This window comes from Wyeomyia smithii, chromosome 1, assembly GCF_029784165.1.
Source record: "Wyeomyia smithii strain HCP4-BCI-WySm-NY-G18 chromosome 1, ASM2978416v1, whole genome shotgun sequence".
Taxonomy (NCBI): domain Eukaryota; kingdom Metazoa; phylum Arthropoda; class Insecta; order Diptera; family Culicidae; genus Wyeomyia; species Wyeomyia smithii.
The window spans coordinates 23,562,739-23,589,274 of NC_073694.1; the positions used below are offsets into that span (position 1 = coordinate 23,562,739).

The 26,536-nt window shown below is 39.2% G+C and overlaps 1 protein-coding gene across 2 annotated transcripts in view; it reads left to right on the forward strand.

Annotated features, from left to right (window-relative positions):
- Nucleotides 1-26,536, forward strand: part of LOC129717898 (uncharacterized) — a 309,945-nt gene that overhangs the window by 35,367 nt on the left and 248,042 nt on the right. The window lies entirely within an intron of this gene.

Sequence of the window (26,536 nt, forward strand, 5' to 3'; positions counted from 1 at the left end):
GTGTATGCAGAAGACGAAGGTTTGCCCTACTGTGTTTCAGAGTGACAGGCAGAACATTTTACACCTCTCTTTAGTTGCTTAATGGAAAGGCCGGCGCCTCGATAGTGTGAGATAAGACACCCATGTTGTGGGAAATGTAATTACTCCTATCATTTCGTCACTCATTCTTGCCTTTTGAGTTATTGTAGGGACCAAAAAAAAAAACTAGCTGAAGCATCGAACATCGAAAAAATTCTACGAAAGATTTTCGACTATTAAATTCACTTAAATGTGAGATTAGAAATCGAGATATTGAACAAAAGTCGTCATTTTCTTTTCTCCCCTTGTTAGGAAGAGATTGGTTGGAAGTTTTATACAACGAATGGTGAAAGTAATTTGCAAAGCTAGTTTTTCATCAATATGATAATATGTAAAAATTACCAATTCAAAAAACAGGTAAATGTTTGAAGCATAGGAAAACATTATACGCGAACGATTTAATTATTCAATTAAACGATGAATCTGTAGACAAAAAAAAAAACACCAACATTTCAAGCCTAACAAAAAAAAAACATCAATTCTTCGCCTGGTTTCATGGCACACACAAGCGGAAGTGACTAGCAGAAATGAAATTTTCGAAATCTGCTGCACTACCCTTATTATTAGACAGACAGTCCCTTCAACTGTAACAACATTAAACAAACGCACCGAAAAGCCGACCGACCGATTTCGGTGAAATGGTACAACAGCGCGTACCAGCTTATGTTCCGAGACGGTTAGTTGGATCCATCACACGATTACGCGGCCACCTCGGTGCGAACCAAGTCCTCGATTCGCCGGCGGCGTTAGGAAAGCGTAACGATGCCCGACGCTGGTGGCCATGCAAGGGTGCATCCCATAATCCGGCACTTGCCCACCGGCAGAGAGCAGTTTGCGGTACACATTTCTACAGGCGAAGGAAAGGCGAAGGCCGGAGCCAACACGGAAATCGACGGATCGAACAAACAGCGTGTGCCCGCGTGTGTGCAATATGGAACGCATTTTCCTTGTTTCTTCGGGGGTGGAAAACGCGTTGTTGTACTGCCAGCTACGAACATGTGCAAACGTAATAGGCGGCCTCCGGCCATCCTCGGCACCGTTCACGGACCACCATCGCGGCAGTCAGTCAGTGCCAGTTCCTGGTGCAAGGCCCCTTCTTCTGCGTACAGTTTCACCGCTTTGTTGTCGGTCGGTTAGGCGGTGAAACAAATCTGCACCAGCTTCGTAACAAGCCAACGTACAAGCTGCACTTAAGCCAGTAATTAATACCTACTACTACCAGCAGTGGTGTGAAGTGTGCTTCAAAAATGGCTTAAAACAACAGGTGAAAAATGTGGGCATAAATGTACGACTCGAGCGAAAATAACTGGCCGGTTGTTGCCTTCTGAAGTAGCCGAACCGTTTCGAGAGTGGGCGAAAAAGTTGGAAATAAATAGTTGAGGGAAAGAAAAGAAAAACGGGCCGGTCGATGGCCGTTCGCCACACTCGCCTTCCATTCGGAAAGAGTGAAATTAAAAATTAAAAGCACGCACTACAAGAGAAAACGGTAAAAATCCGCTCATACGGTCAAGGCCAGCCATAGTGATCTGGAGGTCTTCTGTCGGCCTCGGAATGCTCTTTAATTTGAGGTAATGTAACATTTGTCGTCCTTGTTTGGGGGAAACAATTTGCCATTCTAAAAGGGGATGGTGTTGAAATTTTCACCCTGAAAAGGTGTTTAATTGAGCTTTTTTTGAACAGTTTCAGCTTCAATAAGCTTTCGGATACTTGTACAAATATTTTCACCAGAGAAAAAAACTTTCCCTAAACAGACGAAATAATAACCTCACCAGCCTCTGGCTGGATCTTCTATGGTACTCGCGATTAAAGCACTTGTTGTTATTGTTGTTGTACAACATTCCATCATAATAAAAACCAAAGCAAAACGCTTCAAAAAATTTTCCTCTGACGAAAAGTGGAAGCCACTCGTGAAGTCATTCACACACTATACTAACGGATTGCGAACGAATTGCGCTGGAAGCGACCGCCTAAAAGTTCTTCGCGTTCGTCCTCAAGAGGCAATTGTTTGAAGCTACGCTGCTGTTACTGTAAAGGAGTTTTCTGAGTGTCATATACCATCAGACAATTGTCGGTTTGAGCTTAGTTACTTTTACAGAGATAGAAAGGGGTTTGCCTCATACTTGTGCAAACTGTACATTTCTCATTGGATTTTACAGTAATCTGTAAGTTTAGTTACAAGTTTCGAGTTAGTGAAATCTCACATTCATTTGATTTTGAAAAACCAAAATACAACATAACAACGGTAATGTAAAATTTGATAATTCACTTGTAAAAGCAATTGATAAACATGAAATAGAATATAATATAATAAAAATTACCCTTTAATAAACTTTAATTTGAAAATACCCCCACAATTCATCGAACTTTTATCGAAAACACAATTATATTATTAACCAAAAATATTAAAAATCAACGGTCATTAAAGATCTGCGCTCCACCAATTCTAAAATATTGCAAGCTATCAGAATTTCAGCCAAAATACAATCCAATAAACTCGTATCCTATAAGCCTTAAAATCCTATAATCCTGGAAAAACTCCGTCAAAAATATTTTAGGAATATTTGATGCATTCTAAAATATCTCAAGAATAGTTTTATCGTGTATTATTCAAAACCAATCAAAAATATGTCCAAAAACCGCTAATTAATGTCAAGAGTAAGTAATAGTGAAAGAGGTTGTTTGTAGGACCCGACCATAAGTTAACGTAGAACTACGACAGCCTGTCTTATATCAATTTAGGTCTTGCAATAGGTTTGGGAATACGATCGACATGTTCTTAGGTGGACCCTATTGAGAGAAAGGAAGCAAAAATTGTGTTGAACATTGTGAAGTCATTTGATTGTGAAACAGTTTTTCTGCCACTCGGCTGTATTGTTAAATTTTGTTGTTAAATTTTGTTGCTAGCAGCTCTGGACAACTTGGTTCTGAAAATGGCAGAAAATACTACCGAGGTAACAATAGAACGTTAGTCATCCCATACGTCATGAAAAGAGTATCATTTGATTGTGTGTGCAGTATGTAAAATTTTTCTACCACTTGCCAAAATACAGCAATTTTATCAACAGTACAAAAAGATATTATTTCTTCGCAGGTATTGCATAATTATTCTGTCTTCAAAAGCCCTAATATTGCTAGACCCAAATCGGCGCAATAAGAACGGGAAATTTAAAAAAAAAAAAATTGTGACATTCGTTTTGTGAGGTTACTATATCGCGTACCGTATTTAACAGTAATTAGTTTCCATTTATAGTAAACCCACGATTACTGTAGTATTCAGATGTGAAAAGCTCATTTTAATTACTTCAATTAAAGATATGTGGTCGTCCTTGAGAGGACGGTTGGATTTAGTTTTCACGAAAGTGGGGACATACCTGTATATAAACGGTGCTTTCCACACAGAAGGAAGATCCAAAATATAGCGCCGTGGAAGGTGCTGTTTACTCTGTTGGTCCATCCGCTTTTGATGGCAGCGAGATATTACTTAGGACCGTCCTTGTGGCCATCCACTAGTAAAATGGTTGCTTTGAGCAGAAGCAGACTCTTATATGGCCCAAATAGTGCATTCCCGGTTAACTAGGTATAATATTCTGACGACCGTGTTAGGGAATGCAAGCATTGAGCGACCAGACAGAGGTAGAAATCAGCGTTTCGACAAGGCTTGTCAATTTTCAATAGTATTTTTTTTTGAATAATCAAATTACAATTTTCTGCATTTGAGCGGGGGCATAGATGATTTTCCGATCCACAATGATCCAGAAACCGAATTTAAGGGAATATTTGGATCTTAAACTAGATAGTTATATTTTAGAAAGAAACTTTTTTCTACAAAGTTGTTACGTACAATAAAGTGAAAAATTATCAAACATTGGTATAAACAAAATTTTAGATGAAACCAAGTACAAAACTTTTTAATCTTTGTAGAAACAAGAAAAGGTTGTTTCACAATGTTATAGGTTCGTTAATTTTAGGCAACTCTGCAAAAAAACGTTTTTTTATCCTTGAAAAAAGCACTTTTTTCGCTATAACTTTTTTATTCCAATTTTCACATTAAAATTGTCTTTAAACGGTTTTCAGGTTCAAAGTTATTTATGTTTTTGACGTAGGACTACGTCTTTGTTTTCTATACTAGATTACACTTTGTGAAATTGAAAATGAAACTGGCAAATGTTGCGTCAGATTTCAAACGATTATAGCGAGCGAACGACTTAATGCATCTTAGTCATTTATATGTCGGTGGATAGATAAAATGTGTAACAATTTTTTGATATAATGTTCAACATTGTTGCTTTACTGCTTAATGGTCGAAAAGGGTGAAAAATTCCAAGGTCAAGCTTTCCCATACATTACCCTCGTTATTGGCTTGCATCCCGAGCACAGATAACAATAACATGGACGAAATAAATTCCACTGCCTACATATTTTGACTTAACAAAGTGTTTTGGTTTGTTCCTCTTTCTCCAAGCTGTGTGGCCACGCCCTAATGGCAAAAATCTACGCTGAACTCGATACAAAAGACTGCGTGTAGAAAATTCAGCTCCAGTCTAGTTTGTCACACAATAGCGAGTGGAGTATAGCTGTTAGAGGTACGCGACATTGACAAACGAGAGCTGCATACGAGTCAACTTCCAGGCAGTGCGGAGCATGTTACCTTTATTTTTCATACGGCAGCAACAGTTACCATCGTACGCTGCAGGATATTTTGCTGGCACAGCTACTGGAGGGCACAGCGGATAGCGAACTTTATTTTGCGCGGTCAAGCAAAATATTCAATGCTACCGGTGGTGGTGCGATCATCAGCGCTCTATAGCACACATTTCGAGCTGAAGATTATGGAATCGGTTCTTTTTAGAACTATAAATGCTTGAAGACAAGAGTTATGAGAATTTTCACAACTACTATCAGGGTAAAATTTTCATATATTCATGCATCGTTAGTTTTACAATAACGACCATCAAATATCAATGGTAGTGTTGCCTATGAACAGTTTATAGCAGCATATAATATATACAACCCTAAGTCCTACGTCACCATTTCATACAACCCCTAGGGCTGTATACCTTGTAGTATTCATCAAAATGCCATTTATATTTGTTTGTCGTTTTTTTTTATCGGGGCAAACATAAAAACATATCTTGGTTTCAATTTGAAGGGCACATTTGACTCTATATATGGAGAAATTTTTAAAAAGGTGTTATTTTTTATATTTGAGTAAATTCAATTTGAAAACATGACAAAAAATGTAATAATTCTATATATTTTGCATGTAAAAGCACACAGTTTTTTTCCGGTATTTTCTCTTGAAACTAGAAATAATTAGTTTTAAGTTTATCCAAAAATATCAAAAATCGATCAACTGGTTCAAAACTTATGAATTTTTGATCGAATCGAATCGAATAAAGTCGTTTTTTATGGTTAGCTTATTGCGGAGCTGAATGCTCTAATGATTCAATGAAAAAATACGGGTTCGATTATTTTCTAAAAAGATCCATCCCTGCAGTTTAGAGAATTTTTGGGAATTGAATTTGACTCTGGAATTTCGAATATTTTTTCTAAATTTGTTTTTTTTTACTTATTCAACACTTCTCAGTTTATCGTGCTTCAGGTATCCTTTTTTGATTTTCTTTCTGTTTAATAACCTGGATTTTTTTCGAATTTTGACGTAGAGTTACGTCTTACGGCAACGTTATAGGGGTGTAAATTGAAAATCCAAAAACACCGAGAGCGCTCCGAAAATTGCCCTCTTTCAAATGCTTTAAACTCACTCAGTTTTCAGTGGATTTTCTTACATCAACCAATGGGAAAATTAGATATGCGTTTATCAAAAAGTGCAAGTTTTTGATTCTGTGATACTAACTTTTGTACTAATGAAACATGTGAAGCCTCGTTTGAAGCTTATTCTGACCGATTAGAGTTGAAAATAAGACCAGATTTTGAGCGAAACTCTCGGTCTCAGTCTAAATCAAACTCAACAACTCATCTATGCCTTTCGTCCCCAACTTAGCCCACACTAAAGTATACGAATGTCACTTCCCAATCTACTAGGCCACTTGTTCACTGAGAATTTTCCTCGTAAGCCTGGTATGAAAGGTAGCAAACTGTAATAATCGGTTCTTTACTCTCGATGATGACATTTTTTCCATACATCCCACTGTCACCCTAATATGTAGTAGCTACCAAAGTGCTGAAGATGCTACCGTGATAACAAGGGAACGAGAATAACATCACTTCATGTGCAAGTGGCAATCGGAAATCACGAAAACATAATGAAACTTGCCGAGTGTCACTTTTTTGGTACACCAATGGATCTTTTCAGCGCTCTAAAATCATTTAATTGAAGTAGTTATTTTTTTAAATTTCTTTGAAGCAATCTCGTTATTCAAAAGTGTAGAATTACATGCAAACTGCAGCTTATCCAGCGTAACTTGAATTTGTTTAATGACGTTTGAGTCGTGCTTGCCTCCAATTCCAAGTCTATTCGTATTTACCGTCGGCAGTGAGGGCAGCTTGGTTAGCATATATGGTTACTAGTGATTCAAATTGACCCGCATCATCCGTAACAGGCCCTTCTTAAGCAAATTCTTATTTGTTGTAACCTTCATCCGCCAAAAGTGCCACGTATTCAATATTTTACATGACTCGAGAATACCGTGAAATAGTTTTAAATATTTGGGTTGGTTATACTGACCTTAAGTTATTTCAATTCGAATATCTATCAAATGAAAGCGCTAATATAAACAGGAACCTAATATCTAATAATTTCATTTGATACAAATATCGGTTCGAAATCGACAATTCGAACATATAAAAAAAGAAGGAGGGGCTGACCTCCTCAGAGAAAATTGAAAGTTGAGGGCGGCTCACTATAGCGTCTGACCCGGAGCGGGTGACCAAATTAAAAAACGTGTTGTCCCGAATAACTTAGCAAAGATGGCAGCCCCATCACGAGACTCGGTAGCGTGGCACTAGTAATACAGCACCCCCTTAAATTGTGTGGTTTGCGTCTTTAGTAGTTCAATTTTCCGATTATTCAAGAAGATATTCGCAGCTGCTTTCAGTATCATTTTTTATCGGGCATTTATTCCCAATTGCTTGGATTCATAATAATGTTTCTAAAATTAAAATGCTATTTTTTGGAATTTGATTATTTTATCATTTTATTCATCCTCTGAATCTCCGTAACTTTATGTTCCACAATGTGTCGGAAGAAAGTTATCAAGTTTATCATTAAATAAAAAGTTAAAATTTCAACAAAAATTTTACCATTCAATTAAAGTCTTACAAAACTGAGAAACTTACTAGAAGACATCGAAACGCTAAAACAATGCGTTTCGTCATAAACACCGATGTCCCATTGTTTTTAATTTTGTCCCGCAGTTTCACTCACATAGTTTTTATAATTCAAGAAAAAAAAAAAAATCGCGGCATCCCCTGGTGGGCGACTACGCACACTGTTTTCAAAGCAGCAAAAACGTGTCGGGAATAGTTTTGATCCAAAAAAATCATTTTAGAGCCATGGTGTTATCAGCCTGATGTTCTAATAAAAATTCTTTATTTTTTATAATTATTTATATCATTTTATAGATAGGCAATTTTGTAATCTCCTGAAAGTGAACAACGAGTTCACACTTTTCTAAATTTTGAAAATAAAAATCTACTTTGTTCGGCAAAATTGTACCCCATTTCTTAAGAAACAACTTTGTCCAAGACCTCATACTTTTATCTGCCATTTTAATTAGACTTTTGTAAAGTTTACCGTTAAGATAGAATGCCCCTTAAATCGTTTTTTTAAATATAACTTTTGTTGTGATATACTTCAGATTCTTTTGATTCTGCAAAATTGTTTGCTATAATAAAGCTCACAATTCCACCGAAGAAAGTTTATTTTTATCTTTTATATTTTTCGAGTTATTGAAAATTTTCGTTAAAATAGTGATGCCCATGTAACTTTGAAAAAGACACCACCTGAGAGATATACGCTGTTTGGTACTGTTTTTCATTTGTTGCGTGCCGAATCGTTGATCGAAGCACCCAGCTCAAAGTAAGCGCTACTTTTTTGTCTCCGCTCCTAGTGCAGTGCATGCTTTGCCAAGTCTATTTGGGAGTAACATTTGAACCAATCTAAACTGAAGTAGGCCTGGGCTTGGATATATTAGAATGAATAGTTATAATGCGATACTAACTTAACAGGAGGCCGACGACTAGCGACACTCTCGTAAGTACTACGTTATTGGAAGGAACTTGGGGATTAGATAGGATTCACATCAAGCACGCGATTGTTGAGTCCATTTAACATTACTCAAGTTGCACCACGAGAAGGCGAACTCTTTTGCCACCTACTCTCTGACAAATATTTCTACGTGTATAATTTTGATAATTTTTCACGTATTTATGAGGGATTTTCAGCACAAAATTTGGTTATATTGGACTAATACCTAGTGTGGTTGGCAACGTCTCCGCCAACCACGCTCGACGCCTGGGTTCGAATCCCACCGCCGACATAGGTGTCGATGGTTGTGAGGTGGCGTGATCCACTCACAACCAACCCAACTGGTCTAGATTCAATCCTAGCCGACACCGGGAGATTTTCTGAGGCGAAAAATCTCTGGGATCACGCCTTCCATCGCATGAGGAAGTAAAGCCGTTGGCGCCGGTCCGTTAATAAACGGGTCGTGAGTTAGGGTCCTGGGTGTGTAGTCGCCTCCCTGGGCGTCGGTGATTGGCCACAACAGTGGCGGAACTAGACCGACGGAAAATAAGCGAGAATAAAAAAAAAAAAAAATGCCAAGCGGAAACCTCTAAAAGACAAAAGCTTAAACTGAAACGCAAAAAAAAACATTTAACTGAATGTGATTAATTGAGATGAAGAAGACAAAGTGTTAATTAAAATATGCAATGAAACTGTGTCTGAAAAGCATGGACATTAAATGACAGAAAGAGGCCATTACCCCTTCTTCTGTATATTTTCCGGTAGTTTATTTCCCTTTCCATTTTATTTTTTAGAACTATGCACATATTTTCATTCTATTTTTGTCTTGTAAAAATATAGGACAAATTTAAGGAAGAAGATAAATTAACCTCAGCTTTTGCAATTTGGTCAACTTTCCTCAATGTCTGGTTTGCATTCCAGTGCTGTAGAAAAACTACAGATGAAAGCCGCTTGTAAAATGTAACATTCCAGATTTGAAGTGATTTAACAACGCACGCACTCGACGATGATTAATAGAGCACAGAAATGTCATACAAAGCACGTGCCAAAACGATCAATCTTCAAGCACAACGTTGCCAGAAGTGCCAGGAATCGTCCCATCAATTAGTTTGGAAAGGTGGAAATTTTCTAGTGTCTTTGATCTACTCTACATCCGAACGTTGTTTCAACATGTGTCCCACTTCGAGTAGGAATGTGAACTACAGTCTTCTGCGTAGCTCTTCTAACTGCTGAACCGATTGATTCAGTCAAAGAAGATTTCAGTGTGATGAAATAAAACTTTTGCGTTGCACGTGACCTCTGAGTGTCATTTTTACAATAGCCATTATCACTTCCAGCGGCTGCCATTGACATTTAATTCAGCAACCATCTAGCCAGTCAATTAATCACTGAATTAATCATCACTACCCCAGAAAGACACACAATAAACACCAACTCGGAGCAATTTAAGGCCCAACATTTATCCTCGCCAGTCGTCACAACAAAACAAACGCCGATTTCGCCTCATATTCCACACCAAACAATTTAGCGAAGCCCATAAACCCTAACCGACCTCTCCGTTCCGAGAAGTGACGTCCCAAATTTGTCTAAACAATCCGCGTCTTTACCCGGAACGGAAGTTGGTCGTTTACACAACATTTTAAAACTCATTACCGAGCGCGTCGCTCTCGGCTCGGTGGGTGGATAAAGGCGTCAAGGTTAACCCGCCAAACCGCGAACCACAAGACGCGTGTTTATTCGTGCGCAACCTGCTCGAAAATTCGTGCTTTAATGATGGGACAATTGCGTCGTCGCCGCTCGCTGCTGCTGCTATTGTTTGCCGAACAAATTGGTTCCGTCGGGTAAACTTGCTTCGCGCACTCTGGTGGCAAAACTGCGATAACAAAAACGACGACGATTGCCGAGGTTGATGGGGTGTAAATTGACACGCCGAGAACGACTTGAAGACAGAGAGCGTTAAAATTTACGATTCCGTCTAACCTCTCCAAGGGGATGATTATTGTTAAATTTATCGTCTGAATTAATGCATTTAGTCAGTAAAACAGTTCACGCTGAAAATTGAATTCATAACACCGATAAAATCGGACAAGAATCGATGGACGGTGGAAACAAAATCCGGAAAAGCAAAACAGTTGCCCGTGTCTTAACGCTAATAAATGTTGGCTAACAGTAATAATACGAATGGAAAGCAGAGGTGTGATGCTCCAGAGTTGTGGGTCAGCAGCAAATCAGAAGATTTCATGCCTCGTTGCCATCACGCTAGAGCCGAGGTCAGCCGTTATCGCTCCGGAAGAATGGAACAGAAGCGCGCTATGATTGTATACAGTTTTAAAAATCTAGTTCCGAGTCGGCAAACTAGTTGCGGCTGCAAGAGGTTAGAATTTTGGTATACAGCAACGGTTATCCGGAGGGAAACTTAATCCGAACAGATGTTGCCCGCCTCTCCGTTTGGAAAAAAGGTATGCTTCTCCGCTACTTTACCAAGAGCCTCGGTTTGCATGTTATTACTTGCTCTGTGTCTGGAAGGCGTGAATAAATTTAAAATTCTACATCCTTTCGTTTTTGAGAATGAAAAGTGAGCAACCGATTCGTTCGATTGTTTTACAAGGCGCTACATGGAAGGGAGAATCTTGCGTTGTGAATCTCTGTAGTTAGCACGAGAATACAAAAAAAAATCTCTTCATATTTGTGTAATTTACAAAAGGTTTTCTGTCGGATAAATGAGCTAAAAGAGTTGAAAAATTTCCAACAAAATAAAAATTAAAACCAGAAGAGAGACATTAAGTTGATGCTTCCAGTAAAAAATTACCCCGCAAGACAAGAAAAATTAAGTGCTCCGAAAACCCATTCTTTTCAATCCTTTTTTTCCACGTAAACTACACAGTGTTAGCTGAACATTGATAGTTGATTGAACTTGGAGAAATAGAAAATAAAAGATTTAAAATTTGTTAAACAAAAACATTTTTTTTCTGACTTTCAGCGTGTAATTGACAATTCTAGGATAGATTGAGGGTCACGTTGATCTTGACCTTTTCTAGCCTATAGTGGGCTTATCGTTTCAAAGAATCACTATCGTGTAGGAGAATGTCTTTCACTGCAAAAATTCCTCCTACACTGGGGGGCAAAGTAACGCACTAGCTTGAAATGAGTAGCGAATTGTGTGCATCTGAGGAGCATGCAAACAAAAATGCGTTTAATATGATATATCTCTTCAGAAATATAATAAACTGGTGTGAGCTTCCTCACACGAAAGGGTGTTACGCTGAATAACTACACTACAAATCTCACTATAGTGTTTTTACTATGTATCTCTTTGCAAATATCAAATGAGGAGAGCATCTATGTAAGAAAGTAAATTGCGTAGATGGTTTGCATTTTGCATCCGAAAAAAAACAGCCGCCCGTTAAGCATGATAGCTCTCCGAATGCTATCGAATTTATCACAGCAGTGCACATCGCGGCTTAATTCTATGTTTTCTTACTAGAGTGATTAACTACTCTAGTTTTGCTCAGCTGTGATGTAAGCAACAAGTGTGTTAAGCTTTCTGTGAGCTGCAGAAACACAGCACAAAGCAGAATAAAGAAGTTTGGTGCAAAAAAAAACCGCTACGCGCAGAGCTCATGCTGGGTATGCGGTGCTCATTCCACATATTGAGGAAAATAACAAGCCTGTCTCGTATCATTTTCTTTTTAACCCTTTTGCTGACTTTCAGAAACGGGATTGGAATAATTTTCTGAGGGGTATTATGAACCATTCCATTGACCATTAAAAGCATTTTGCAGCAGTTCTGGAATTAGTTCGGACTCATTTTCTGCTTTGACGTTTTTTTGCCTCCCAGAAGCGTATTTTGTGCTTAACTTATATTTTTTTTTCATTTTGAACTATTATGATTTTCAAATGTTTTTGTTTTGTTCTTGATTTTGAGCTTGATTTTGCATATTTTTTCTATTTTTTAACCATTTCTTGATGATACTGAGCCTTATTCGATCTAAATAACGTAGACATGTTTCGGCGATTCCTGAGCCAGAATTGTTTTCATTTCAATTTTCCCTGACTTCTAGAAATATAATTAGACGATTCTGAGTTTAATCTAGTATAAATTATGACCTTTTGTGATCTTTGAAAGATTGACGTTAAGTTGTTTTTAAAGTTGTTTTACCTTCATGATAAAGTTTTAACAACTTACGACTGATAATTACTTTAGTAAAATTGATTATATCCGCTTTCTAGTCATCTGCTTATCAAAACGAAAATTTATTATTAATTTATTATTTAAGATTTGATATTAAATCGAAACGTCCGAAATAGAAAATAAATATTCGTTTTCATGAGCAGATGACTGAAAAGCCGATATAATCAGTTTTACTTCATGATAAATTTATTGGTGATTCTCTACACCGACCTCTTCTAGTCTTTGAGAGCATTTTCCTGCGATTGTGAGCTGAATTGGTTGTCATTCTTTTTTTGTTCTAGTTTGACCTTCGGATACGTTTCTGGGTTCAACTTGGGATCTATCTCTGCTTGGTCTTTTCTGGCCTTTATAACAACATTTTGGTTATCATTGAATGTATGTATGTTTGTTTTTTCTTCTTATAATAATCAGAAGCATTATGAGCAGTTTTTCACATTTTGATAATTTGTGACTTTTAAAAGCACATTTTTTTTGATAATTTTGAGCTTAGCTATCATTTTCTGAGCTTTATTTTTTTTTTTTTTCATCCTTTCAAACATTCGTAAGTGTTCTCTGGCCTTTAGAAGTGTTTATTTTCCATTCCAAGTTTGATTTTGGATTATTTTCTTTCTAGTCTACTATTCGTTTTTACGAATACTTAATTTAAAATCATTTTTTGATTTTTTTTTTCAGATTTTGAGGACCATTTCCAGTGCGTTTTTTAGTGATTGTAATCCTTGTTTCAAATTTTATTCCTATTTGGAGGCATTTGTAAATAGTTCCAAGTTTATTTTGGAATTTTGCATATTTCAATAACTTTAAGGATCAATTTATTGTTTTTTTGGTTTTCATTAGCGCTTTTCGTTGGTTCTAACCTTGGTTAGAAATAATTTTTCCAATTCACTTCTGAACTTTTTATGCGGTTTTCAGGTGAATTTGAGTTTAATTGGGTATCAAACCCCGGTCCCGGAGGTCCTCGTGGCTCTGTGGTTAGCGATGTCGGTCGGCTAGCTCTCCCACACGGTTGTGATATCGAGTTCGATTCCCGATCGAGTCAAGGATCTTTTCGAGCTGGAAATTTTGGAATGGAATGGATTCTTCTTAGTTCACTTTAGATTTCTCATTAAGAAGAATCCTCAAAAACTCATTTAAAAGATCTAAATTTGATATTACAGTCGGGCATCTGCACTCGAAAACTCATTTAATTCAATCACCTACCTTTAGAAAACAAAATCCGCGCATTGTTCTTCACGGTTACAACGGGACTCGTTCAGCAGCCAACCAAAGTTGTTTTCATCACTAGCGGACCACTTTTTATTTTGATCACTAAACAAAATCACTCACCACGCTGAGAATACTTTAAGCTTTGAAATGTTCACCGCAAATTTTAAAAACATGCTTGAATTAGCAGAAATCTATGAGATGAATTTCTACAATTCCTAAATTTCAGCTGTATGTATTTTCATCTGTTTTCACTGCGTTGAAGAAAATCAAAAGTTGCTCAATCAGGTTTGTTAATACGAAAAAATTATACTGAAAATGTTGAATTATTCCGACATAATTGACATAAATCGACAGCACTGTAGTGGTTACCTAGGTTACCAATTTTGCACGTAAGCTACTACAGCGGATATCAAGGTAACCTAATACGACGGGCTGCGGCTACGTTCATTCGTGATAATGTGATTCATTCATGATTAACAGTGTGACGGGGCGTCGTGAGATGAATAATTGAGCAGTGATTCAAGTTTTGAGATGGATATGGAAGCGTTGTGAAAAATGGTTTGTTTTACAAAATTCAGTATAAATCTAGCTAATTTTGCTAAATATACAAAGAGCACGTAAGCGTATATAGTTTTTTTTTCTCTGTGTGGACTCATCACTGCGACCAGAGACATTTTGATCTATTGTGATATTGCCCAGGTGTTTTCTGTACTCCGCACTTCATATTATTGGCAGTATCACTATTGAAGTGAATGATACGCTTTTTTTATTTATATCCGTGCTTGTGTGTGAGAGTTAACCCTTACATTTCAAGCTTACTGCTCTACAATACCGAGCTTCTTTTCTATCCTACCAATATCGCCAAATTACAATTGCCTGAACTGAGGCTACACCTAACGTTCCTCTCTGGCCAGGTTTATTCTAAGAAGGACTTATTATGTCAAGAGGAAGGAGTCTTATCGAACCTCGTTCCTCCTACCAACACCGCGTCACAATCACAATTCCCTGAAGAGGCACTCAATGCTTCACCTCTGGTCAGGTTTATTATAAGTAGGACTTATATTTTTGTCAAGAGGAAGGAGTCGTATCGAAACCTCGTTCCTCCAGCCAAGACCGCGTCATAATCACAATTCCCTGAAGAGAACTATTATACGTTGCATTCTGTGCCGAACACGCATCAGTACCGGACGTGTTAGGTGATCGGTCCGATAAAGTATAACACAAAAGACGTGTGAACAAGTGTTGGCATTGTTTGCCTGGTCGAGTGAAATAAATCCGGATTCAAGGTCGTGCCTTTGTGCAACTGTTTCGCATCGTGACTGCCAGCTGGTGCGTAAGCCGATTTGGCTGCTGGCTGGATTGTGCTACAGCAGTGGACGAGACACAAAAGAGGAAAAAGAAGAAGCCATCAGTGTCAGTGAGTTGTATCGCTGTGTGGAGTGATCTCACACCTGGCTCGCTGCTGGTGGCTGTTTGGTGCTGCTGTATTGGTGCTGCTGGCTGTAACGGCTGCTACTTCGAACGATCGGACAACCAACCTTACTGGAAGGGAGAAATAAAAAGGTACGTGTTCTTGTCAGCGCTAGTGCGCTAGACTTAGCGCGATGGATGTAGATCCCTCGCCTCCCGCGCCACCATCCCCGAACCCCTCTGACCCTGACCCTTCTGTTACCCCCTCCCCTGTTCATTCTTCAGTCCCCCCTCGCCCCAGGCTTTACCCAGACGGAGCCCAGGGCAGCTATACTGTTTATTTTCGGCCAAAGGCAGGACCGAAATCGAAAAAGTTGAACCTCTTGCAGATTTCTAAAGACCTGACGAAGGAGTACAAGGGCGTGACCGAAATTTCCAAGGTCCGGCCTAACAAGCTCCGTGTCGTGGTCAGTAACCTGAAAGAGGCCAACGATATAGCTTGCTCTGAGCTCTTCACACGCGAGTATCGCGTTTACATACCCGCACGAGACGTGGAGATCGACGGTGTCATAATCGATTCGAGTCTGTCCGTCGAGTGTATACTGCAAAGTGCCAAAGGGTGCTTCAAGAACAAAACGTGTCCCGATGTAAAGGTGCTCGACTGCAAGCCATTGCGGTCAGCATCGATCATCGGTGGCAAAACAGTATACACTCCGTCAGACTCGTTTCGAGTTACGTTCGCCGGGTCAGCACTACCAAGCCACGTCTCGATCCACCGGGCTCGTCTCCCTGTGAGGCTCTACGTGCCCTGCGTCATGAACTGCCTGAATTGCAAGCAGTTAGGCCATACTGCCGCCTACTGCTGCAATAAGGCACGTTGTGGCAAGTGTGGGGAGTCTCATGCGGAAGACTCTTGCAGTGTTAACGCTGAAAAGTGTATTCACTGCGGGGAAAATCTGCATGAGCTCTCGACATGTGCGGTGTACATGCAGCGCAGGGATAAAATAAAACGGTCTCTCAAAGAGCGTTCAAAGCGTTCCTACGCTGACATGCTGAAGAAGACCGTTACCACTTCTCCCGTTACTTCGAACCCCTTCGATCTGTTGTCCTCTGATGAAACCGATTCTGACGATTCACCAGCGGGAGCATCTTACGCCAATCTTGGGGAGTCTAGAAAGAGGAAAAATATTTCCTCTCCTAAACTTCCCAGAAAAGGTCCTAAGATTTCTCGAAGTGAAATGAAAGTTACAAACAAACCAAACCGTGCTGCGGAAAAACCGAAGCAAACTCCTCCTGGGCTGGCAAATTTAAAGTCCCAGAAGGAGTTCCCAGCACTGCCAGGAACATCTAAAACCCCAGTTGCTCCTTTTACACTCCCAGTTGATGAAACAAACTCTGGATTAGTGAAATTTTCTGACATTGTGGACTGGATTTTTGAAACTTTCAATGTACCCGATCCAATTAAAATTTTTCTTACAGCATTCCTCCCAACAGTTAGATCATTTTTGAAGCAGTTGACTGCCCAATGGCCTCTCCTTGCAGCGATTGTATCCTTCGATGCCTAATTCAACTGCGTATATGAAGGATTCTATCTCTGTCTTACAGTGGAATTGTAGAAGTATTTTACCAAAAATTGATTCGTTTAAAGTTTTGATAAATAAAAACAAATGCGATGCATTTTCCCTTTGTGAAACTTGGCTTACTTCAAATATTGATCTCAACTTCCATGATTTTAATATTATTCGCCTTGATCGAGACACCCCATATGGAGGAGTACTTTTAGGGATTAAAAAGTGCTATTCTTTCTATCGTATTAACCTCCCCTCGATTCCAGGCATCGAAGTTGTCGCATGTCAAATGACAATACAAGGTAAAGAGCTTTGTATTGCCTCAATATATATTCCTCCCAGAGCACAGGTTGGGCAACGGCTGCTCTTTGATTTAATAGAACTTCTTCCCTCGCCACGTTTGATTTTGGGAGACTTCAACTCTCATGGCGTGGCTTGGGGTTCCCCATACAATGATAACCGCTCCTCTTTAATCTATAACCTTTGCGATGACTTCGACATGACTATTTTAAACAACGGTGAAATGACACGTATCCCGAAACCTCCAGCGCGCCCAAGCGCTTTGGATCTATCCTTATGTTCGACGTCGCTACGGTTGGATTGCACATGGAAGGTAATCCTCGATCCTCACGGTAGCGACCATCTGCCTATTCTTATTTCAATTACTAACGGGTTAACTCGCATGCGACCAATTGACATTCCGTATGACCTCACACGAAATGTCGATTGGAAGTTATACGAGGAAATGATTTCAAAAGCGGTCGAGTCGATTCAACATCATCCACCACTTGAAGAATACAACCTCCTCGCGGGCTTGATTCTCGACGCCGCGTTGCAAGCCCAAACGAAGAAATATCCCGGCGTAACGATCAAAGAGCGGCCTCCCACTCCGTGGTGGGACCAAGAGTGCTCCGATGTCTACACGCAAAGATCCGACGCGTTTTTTGCCTACCAGAAGGGAGGTATACCTGGCGACTATTTACGGTATTCGGAGCTTAATACCAAGCTTAAAAGCTTGGCTAAAGCAAAGAAACGCGGATATTGGCGTCGGTTCGTGAACGAGACGTCGAGGGAGACATCGATGAGCACTCTTTGGAACACAGCCCGAAGAATGCGGAATCGCGTAACGGTCAACGAAAGCGAGGAGTCTTCAAGTCGGTGGATATTTGATTTTGCCAGGAAAGTATGTCCGGACTCTGTTCCTGAGCAAAATATTGTTCGCGATGCGTCTCCGGGCCACGACGCGATAGAATCACCTTTTACGATGGCAGAATTTTCAGTTGCCCTCCTGTCCTGTAACAATAACGCGCCTGGATTAGATAGAATCAAATTCAACTTGTTGAAGAATCTACCCGGCAATGCCAAGAGGCGCTTGTTGAACTTGTTCAATAAGTTCCTGGAGCAAAACATTGTACCGCAGGATTGGAGGCAAGTGAAGGTGATCGCCATCCAAAAACCAGGGAAACCAGCTTCTAATCACAACTCTTATAGGCCGATTGCAATGCTATCCTGTATCCGGAAATTGATGGAAAAAATGATACTCCGTCGTTTAGACCACTGGGTCGAATCAAATGGTCTACTATCAGAAACTCAATTTGGCTTCCGCCGTGCCAAAGGGACGAATGATTGTCTTGCGTTGCTTTCAACAGATATTCAGCTGGCGTATGCTCGCAAAGAACAAATGGCGTCTGCGTTCTTGGACATTAAGGGGGCTTTTGATTCCGTTTCTATTGACATTCTTTCGGGTAAACTTCACCGACAAGGATTTTCTCCAATTTTGAACAATTTTTTGCACAATTTGTTGTCCGAAAAGCACATGCATTTTACGTACGGCGATTTGGCAACTTTTCGCATTAGCTACATGGGTCTTCCCCAGGGCTCATGTTTAAGCCCCCTTCTTTACAACTTTTATGTAAATGACATCGACGAATGTCTGGCAAATTCATGCACGATAAGACAACTTGCAGACGACAGTGTAATCTCTGTTACAGGAGCCAGAGCTGCCGATTTGCAAGGATCATTGCAAGATACCTTGGACAATTTGTCTGCTTGGGCTTTACAGCTAGGTATCGAATTCTCTCCGGAGAAGACTGAGATAGTAGTTTTTTCTAGGAAGCATGAACCTGCTCAGCTTCAAACACAATTAATGGGTAAAACGAATTCTCAGGTTTTGGTACACAAATATCTTGGTATCTGGTTCGACTCTAAAGGCACCTGGGGTTGTCACGTGAGGTATCTGATGAAAAAATGTCAACAAAGAGTGAATTTTCTTCGTACAATAACCGGAAAATGGTGGGGAGCCCACCCAGGAGACCTTATAAGGCTTTACCAAACAACGATATTGTCTGTCATTGAGTACGGGTGTTTCTGCTTCCGCTCCGCAGCAAACACACATTTGATCAAACTGGAGCGAATACAATATCGTTGTTTGCGTATCGCCTTGGGTTGCATGCAATCGACCCATACGATGAGTTTGGAGATCTTAGCTGGAGTACTACCATTGAAAAACCGCTTCCGGAGCCTGTCTTCTCGTATTCTTATCAAATGTGAGGTCTTGAACCGTCCCGTGATTGAAAATTTTGAAAGGTTAATCGAACTTAATTCTCAAACCCGTTTTATGACATTGTATTTCAATCACATGTCCCAAAATATTAACCCTTCTTCGAATATTCCAAATCGTGTCGACTTATCAAATACTTCTGATTCTACTGTGTTTTTCGATACATCCATGATAGAAGAAACTCGTGGAATCCCGGATCATTTACGCGTGCAGCAGATCCCTAAAATTTTTTCCAATAAATATCGAAACATCAACTGAAACAATATGTCCTACACTGACGGATCACTTCTTGATGGGTCCACTGGCTTCGGTATCTTCAATAACAATTTAACCGTCTCCCATAAGCTCGATAATCCTGCTTCTGTTTACGTCGCAGAATTAGCTGCAATTCAGTACACCCTAGGGATTATCGAAAAAATGCCCACGGACCATTATTTCATCTTTACGGACAGTCTCAGTTCCATTGAGGCTCTCCGATCGATGAAAGATGTTAAGCACTCTCCGTATTTCCTGGGGAAAATACGGGAACATCTGAGTGCTTTATCCGAAAAATCTACTCAGATTACCTTAGCGTGGGTCCCTTCTCACTGCTCGATACCGGGTAATGAGAAAGCGGACTCTTTGGCTAAGGTGGGCGCAACAAACGGTGATATTTATGAAAGACCAATTGCCTTTAATGAATTTTTCGCACTTGTACGTCAGAATACGATCATCAGTTGGCAAAATGCTTGGACCAGAGGGGAATTGGGAAGGTGGTTACATTCCATAATCCCCAAAGTATCGACGAACCCGTGGTTCAAGGGGTTGGATGTAGGTCGGGATTTCATTTGCGTGATGTCCCGGCTTATGTCCAATCACTATAGATTTGACGCGCATCTCCGTCGTGTTGGGCTCGGGGAAAGTGGTATCTGTGCCTGTGGTGAAGGTTATCACGACATAGAGCATGTGGTTTGGTCATGCCCTGTACACCGTGACGCCAGGTCTAAATTAATAGCTTCCCTGCAGGCCGAGGGTAGACAGCCGGCTGTTCCTGTTCGTGATGTCTTGGCGAGCCGTGACCTATCCTACATGTCCCTTATATACGTTTTCCTGAAATCCATCCACGCCCCAGTCTAGTCCCGTTCCCCTCCGTCTACACCCAACAAAACGACAAGAACACGTTTGAACCTTAAGCACAAAACCAGCAACCAGACCCCGCACAATAGAACCAGGACCCAAGGACTACGAGCCTCTGTCCCAACTCACGACATCGTGGCTCAGCAGAACGAATCCATACATGCCATTCGACGATTATCAGACGACCATTGAACAACAAAACACTGATTGGAAATCCCATACTAGTTTTAAGTTAGACTTAATTTCAGCTCGTAGTCGGCAGCAAGGATAAAAAATTTGCTTTAGTTTTTAAGTCATCAGATATAATTGGCGCCGTTAAACATTCAATTGTATTTGTGCCGTGTCAAATAAATGTTATGTGAAGAAAAAAAAAACTATTATACGTTACTCAGAACAGTTTTATTATAAGAGGGACTTTTTTTGTTACGATGAAAGTCAGCAAGGGTACTATAGAATTCAGCTTGAAGGAAGGGTATGTAGTAGAGAGCCTGAGAATGATACCATGTTAAAGTCCTTTGACAACCAAATGGCCTGATTCTACTAAGATTCGAACCCACGACCCCTCGCTTATCAAAGCGGACTCTGTAACCTTGCGGCTACCAAGCTCTCTAGCGTATATAGTTTATTTGTTCAATGATTTCGTGAAAATTTGGTGTTCAATCCGTGAATATCGGCTTAATGAGATGAATAATGATTCTTTACTTGATTGGTGATCAATTTTTCAATGGCGAGTTTATTTTAATCTGGGACATACTTGTACGTTCCTTAAGTGAGATCTCAAGTTGAAATTTGGATGATTTCTTTGCGTTTTTTGACGATTGAGGAAAATTATTTACGTTTTCGAACCTTCAAAACACTAACTAACTCGCAGAGAATCCTGAGTGAGAATTCCCAAAATACCGATAATTCGGTGAGAGGAATCTCCCTCGCGACAGAGGCCGAATCTGTATGATTCGCACATGGAAATACTTCTCATAAATCTCTGTTCTGAAAATTCACTATGTGTTAGAGAGAATCTCATTGTTTTTCATATCCTTTTAAGTAAGAGGATGCGAACTCGATAGATTCACATTATTCAATTATCATTCATGACTTCTAGTCCCATAGACAAGGCAGACGCTCACGATTCCAATATGCGGAACCCTGGGAAGTCAAGTATAGTGCGTTTTCGGAAAGTGAGATTTCTTATTTTGGCTTTTCTAACTTTTAAAAATGCTTAGAACCGTGTTTTGGCAGTTATCAAGCTTGGAACCAGTTTTGTTTCGATCATTTCTGGTTTTCGGAAACGTTTTCATGAATTCTGAAACAAATTTAAGATAATATTTTAACCTTTTATGAATCTCTTTTTAGTCAGCGTTTTTCGCTGATTTTAAGCTCAATTCAATATCAGTTTTTTTGTTTTGATCGTTTCAACAAATTTTTTAGCTTGTTCTTTGGCGATTTCAAGCTCGATATCAGATCATTTTTTGGGTTTCCTGTCGGTGATTTCGAATCTAATTTGGGATTATATTTTAATCATTTAAAACTTGGTATTAGTTTTTATAAACTTTTGGTCTTTGGAAGCTCTTTCTCGACGATTCTGAGTTTGATTTTGTTTTTTGTCTTTTCTGATTTTTAGAATAGTATTTAGACGAATTTGAACTTGATTTGGAATCTTTCACAGAGGTTGAGTTTTTTGACAATAATTGGTTATCTTTTTCTATCGGGAGATTTTGTTACAGCACAGTTAAACATAAGTGCTTGTGATGTCGGTTTAGTAGAAGTCAATATTTCAATTGTTTTTTTACCAGTTTTTTATGCTTGAACTAAAGTGTTCATTGTGAGTAGTTGCTACAGTTTGTGAAGGCGCTCGAATAAAGTTTGATCCATTTAGCATTTGGTCGCGCAAATCTTCGTCAAAAAACCACGTATAAAACTCTTGAGATATCATTTGGCAGTAAATTTATCGACCTTTAAAGGAAAAATACAAAAAAAAATATTCGTCTGAGTTTCGGATGAATTCACGCATTTTTCGTTTTATACCGTCTCTGCACAGTGGAACTGTCTATTCGATCCGCCATTTTTTTTTTCGATTATCGCCCAATATTTTCTATTATGATTGGATGAACGACAAAACCCGCTTTTGGAGGCACTATTCCTTGTACACCTGGCCATTCATGGTTGATCTGGTGATAAAAATCTAGATTTTTTTTGTAACAGCTGCAGATCATCTGTCACTACATCACCTTCCGAGCGAACTTATCAGCAATCACGAATTCAAATCGCTGGAATTTTTGTCTTAGGATCTGGCGAAATTCATTCCATTAAAATGCAGTCGTCAAATTTTGGTCAAGACTTTCTCATTCAGCATCCTAGCGTGGCGTTTTGCAACGAGATTTTGCCTATGAGTCCGCCTAGGGTACTTGCTGGCGTGGGACTACCGCAGGCTTTCACGCCGACAGATTCGTCGCACAGTGCTGTACGGTGCTGAGAATTTCTTAGCCAAATCGCGCAGGGTGATCCCAGGATTCGTCCAAACTGCTCTGCAGACTTTCAATCGTAGCTACTTGTCAATCGTTCTACTTCTTCGGTTGCTGTGATCGGCGCGATCCAGCGTTAGAGTTTAATTGAATCGTTCCAGAACGCTGTTTACGGTTGATATGGAAAATTGGAGGCACTTCCCCATTTTTGCACTTGACCACGTTTGATTTTCAACGTGAGTGTGCCAAATTTTCACACGTCTTTCACGTGCCATCGCCGAAAATTTTTGATCCACTGACTCGAACAGGGATGCCAGGTGATTTTTCCAAATGTCTTCACGTTTCAATAAAAAATGTCTTCACATGTCTTCCAATCCGAGATGGCCCGTTGGACTGAAAAAGTTACCGGCAAAACAAAAACTGTCGAGCAAAAAAAAGGTCACCACCTCTGCAAAATGCGGGTCATATCACATATTTTCTAGTATTAATTATAAGTAAAATTTATATCTCCCCTCCTCTCACCTTAAATCCCCACTAGCTCGTAGTTGGCCGCGAGAAATAAAAAAAGTGCCTCCCTCTTTTTCCTGCTAACTTAGAAATAATAAGAATTGTATCTGGCTCAGTAAAACATAATATGTATCGTGCCGTGTCAAATAAACTATTTTAAAACATATTTTCTAATGTCTTCACATATTTTTCAAATGACTTCCATTTGTCTTCACAAACAAAGATGTCTTCATCGCAGGGTAAATGACTTCCATTTGAAGACATGCCTTTCAATCTGGCATCGCTGGACTCGAATTTGATTATACTTTCACCACTATGTAAACAAACCTTCTTCATCGCTGCGCTGTCAAGGGTTTCCTCGTAACCCCCACTAGAGGCGCTACAGTAAATAGAAAGCTGCGACCAAATAAATATTAAGTGGATCTAATTTTATGCAACAAATTCAATGGATTTAGTCAGATAAATACAAGTTATTGTTTTAAATTTGTGATGTTTGTGATGTGTCTCGAGTGCAATGACAGTGTAGATTTTCTGTCGATTCAGAGGCCTTCCAGGATTCCTTATCACAATTATAAGATTCATTAAGGGCCATAATTTGAAACGTGTAGTGGGTATGTAACAATATTCACCTGCTCAGGACGTACCATTACGGACAAGATAGCGATTTGTTTTTGTTTTCTTCTTGGCTATAGAGGCTTGGGGAAGTTAGGATTTTTTGAGCAAAAGAATTTAATTTCTCGTACGTAGTGAATTGAAACGAAGGATTGCCTCATTACAGTTTGATAAATTGGAATGTTTTCAATTTGATTGGTCTTCTCTGAAGTTTTTAAAAAAATCAATTGATACTTTGTTCGGTTTATGTACACTCGTTTTATGATATGGACTAGTGTTGGTGTGCAGAATACTAAAACAAAATAACCGTTTATGTAACGCTTGTGGAGTGTGCAAGAGTATAAACGGCCTCTAGTAGCAACAAAATCCTTTTCCTTTCTCTTATTGATCTACTTTCATTGTAATATTACTATCGGAACGGTTAATTGATTTACATTGAATAACTAATCCTAAGCAATAATTGATAAATTTAATGATCAGTAACAAAGTGGCAACCCGTGTTGGTTAATCAAGCTCAAGAAAGCAATAATCTTTTTTTTATCTTCTCTAGCCTTCAGAATCGTATTTTGAACTTAATTAACATTTTTTTCGGCTTTTACTGATTCTTAGAAGTGCTGTTTCTTCAGTTTTGGGTTTGAATTAGGATATATTTCAGCCTTTTCTATACTTTAGAGCCGGTTTTACGCGATTCTAAGTTTTATTTGGCATCATTTCCGTTGTGCGTATTTCGGGATTTCAGAAGCTTAATTTGGGATCATTTTCTGTTTCAAAAAAGTATATTTGTGCTTAGTTTAAATATTTCATGACCTTCAGAAGCGTTTTTCTTTCTATTTTCTTTTAAATTTTTAATACTTTTTTCAGTAAATTTAAGCTCAATTTTGCTTTTACAGTGAGTCTTTCAAGTAAACTGTTTTTTATCTCAGCAGTGCGCAAGATTAATTCACAAGATTTATATACCACTCTTGTTTCGCTCGGCTGTAGTGTAAGCAGCAAGTGTACAAAATCGAAGAAAAAAGTGTGGTGCAAAAAATTGCTACATGCAGCGTCGGAGAAGTGTGTGGTGAATTTTATCACCGCTCTTTTCGCATATTCAGGAGAATAACAAGCCTGCCTACAGAATTGATGATTGGAAAACGTTTTCGACCATTTGTGACTTTTAAAGCGCCCGAAGAACCCATGGTGATTTTGAGATCAATATATGCCTGTAAGGTATATATATTTCATATTCAATCATATTCAATGAGGAATAAATTCTGTCCTTGAATGTTTTTGATTTTTTGGAAGTATTTTTTGGTCTTAGACGAAGATTTCGCCACCAGTCAGTATCCAAGTTTTTTTTTTAATTTCCCATATTATAAAGACAAAATAGGGTTTGCCTTTTATTCAATTTTGACTTTAATTATTCTCTCGAACGTGCACAATAATCTACAGTAAAACTAATTTTATAACACTTACTTTTGCTTTCTTTTCAGGTAACTACTCATGAGAATTTTTCTGCTATTGGATCTTTTGAAGACATAAACCATGGGAAGGAAATACAATTTCAATAGTTCTATTACACTGTAAGTTATAGTTGAACAAAGAAGTTTTTCGAACAAATAACATATCGATGATTATTTTGCTTTCTGAAGATCAAGAATGACTCGTTAAATCGAGGACATCAATTCAGAAGCCATGTCAAGTGGTCTCTATTGTCTTTGATGTCTTGACACACTGTCTTAACACTGCTGGAAATGAATGACGTTTGTGTTGTGAACTATTTCGCTAGACATGGTTTATCGATTAAGTGTGGTCTTTGTAGATTATAGTGTAGGTAGTTTCCATACAAAGTGTATCATAAAATTATTCCATTTAGATAAAATAATTACCTTCCCAGTGCTCGAAGCCCTTTCGGTCAGCTAATCATACCGATTCAAACAAGTTGCTCAATTAAATCAAAAGTTCCGACCCGGAACGACCGAATTCACCAGCGTAAGACGCCTAATTTCACTTTCTCGAAGCGCAGCGTAATCACCACTGCTGATGTCGAAGAAAACTAAAATGATTGGAGATTTTAAACGCAGAAAAAATTATAACTTTGTGCAGTTTGAAAGTGAAAACTCACACAATTAGTTCGCATTGTGAGCACGACGACGACGACGACCACGGCATCATAATCATCATCATCACATGGGTAGAAGAAAATCAAATACTCACGCAAATTTTAATTGCTGACAGCTCCGAAAAACAGCTTGGCGCTGCTGTGTGCTTCACTTCAAGTGTCATATTTCAGGCGGGCCGCCTTATCGCTATTCTCGTGGGAAAACGTAAACCGGTGAAAGAGGCGGGCAACTTTTGCGAGCAGCAGCAACAACGGCAACAACCGGAACGAAAAAGATACGATCGGCGCAACTTTTACAAGTGAAATAACGAATTGGGAGAAGAAAAAAAACCGGCAGAAGGAAGGAAGAAGTGTGAATGCATGAAAAGAGACTTTCCGCATTTCATCGTATCAATTTGTGTTAATTGCCGGTGATCAGTCGGAAGTGTAATCGAGAAAAGGTTGATTTTGTCGGTTTTTTTTTCTGAAAAGCCAAACTTCAATCGAGTTAGGTTAGGTGCGCGGAGCTGGTTTTCGATGAAGCC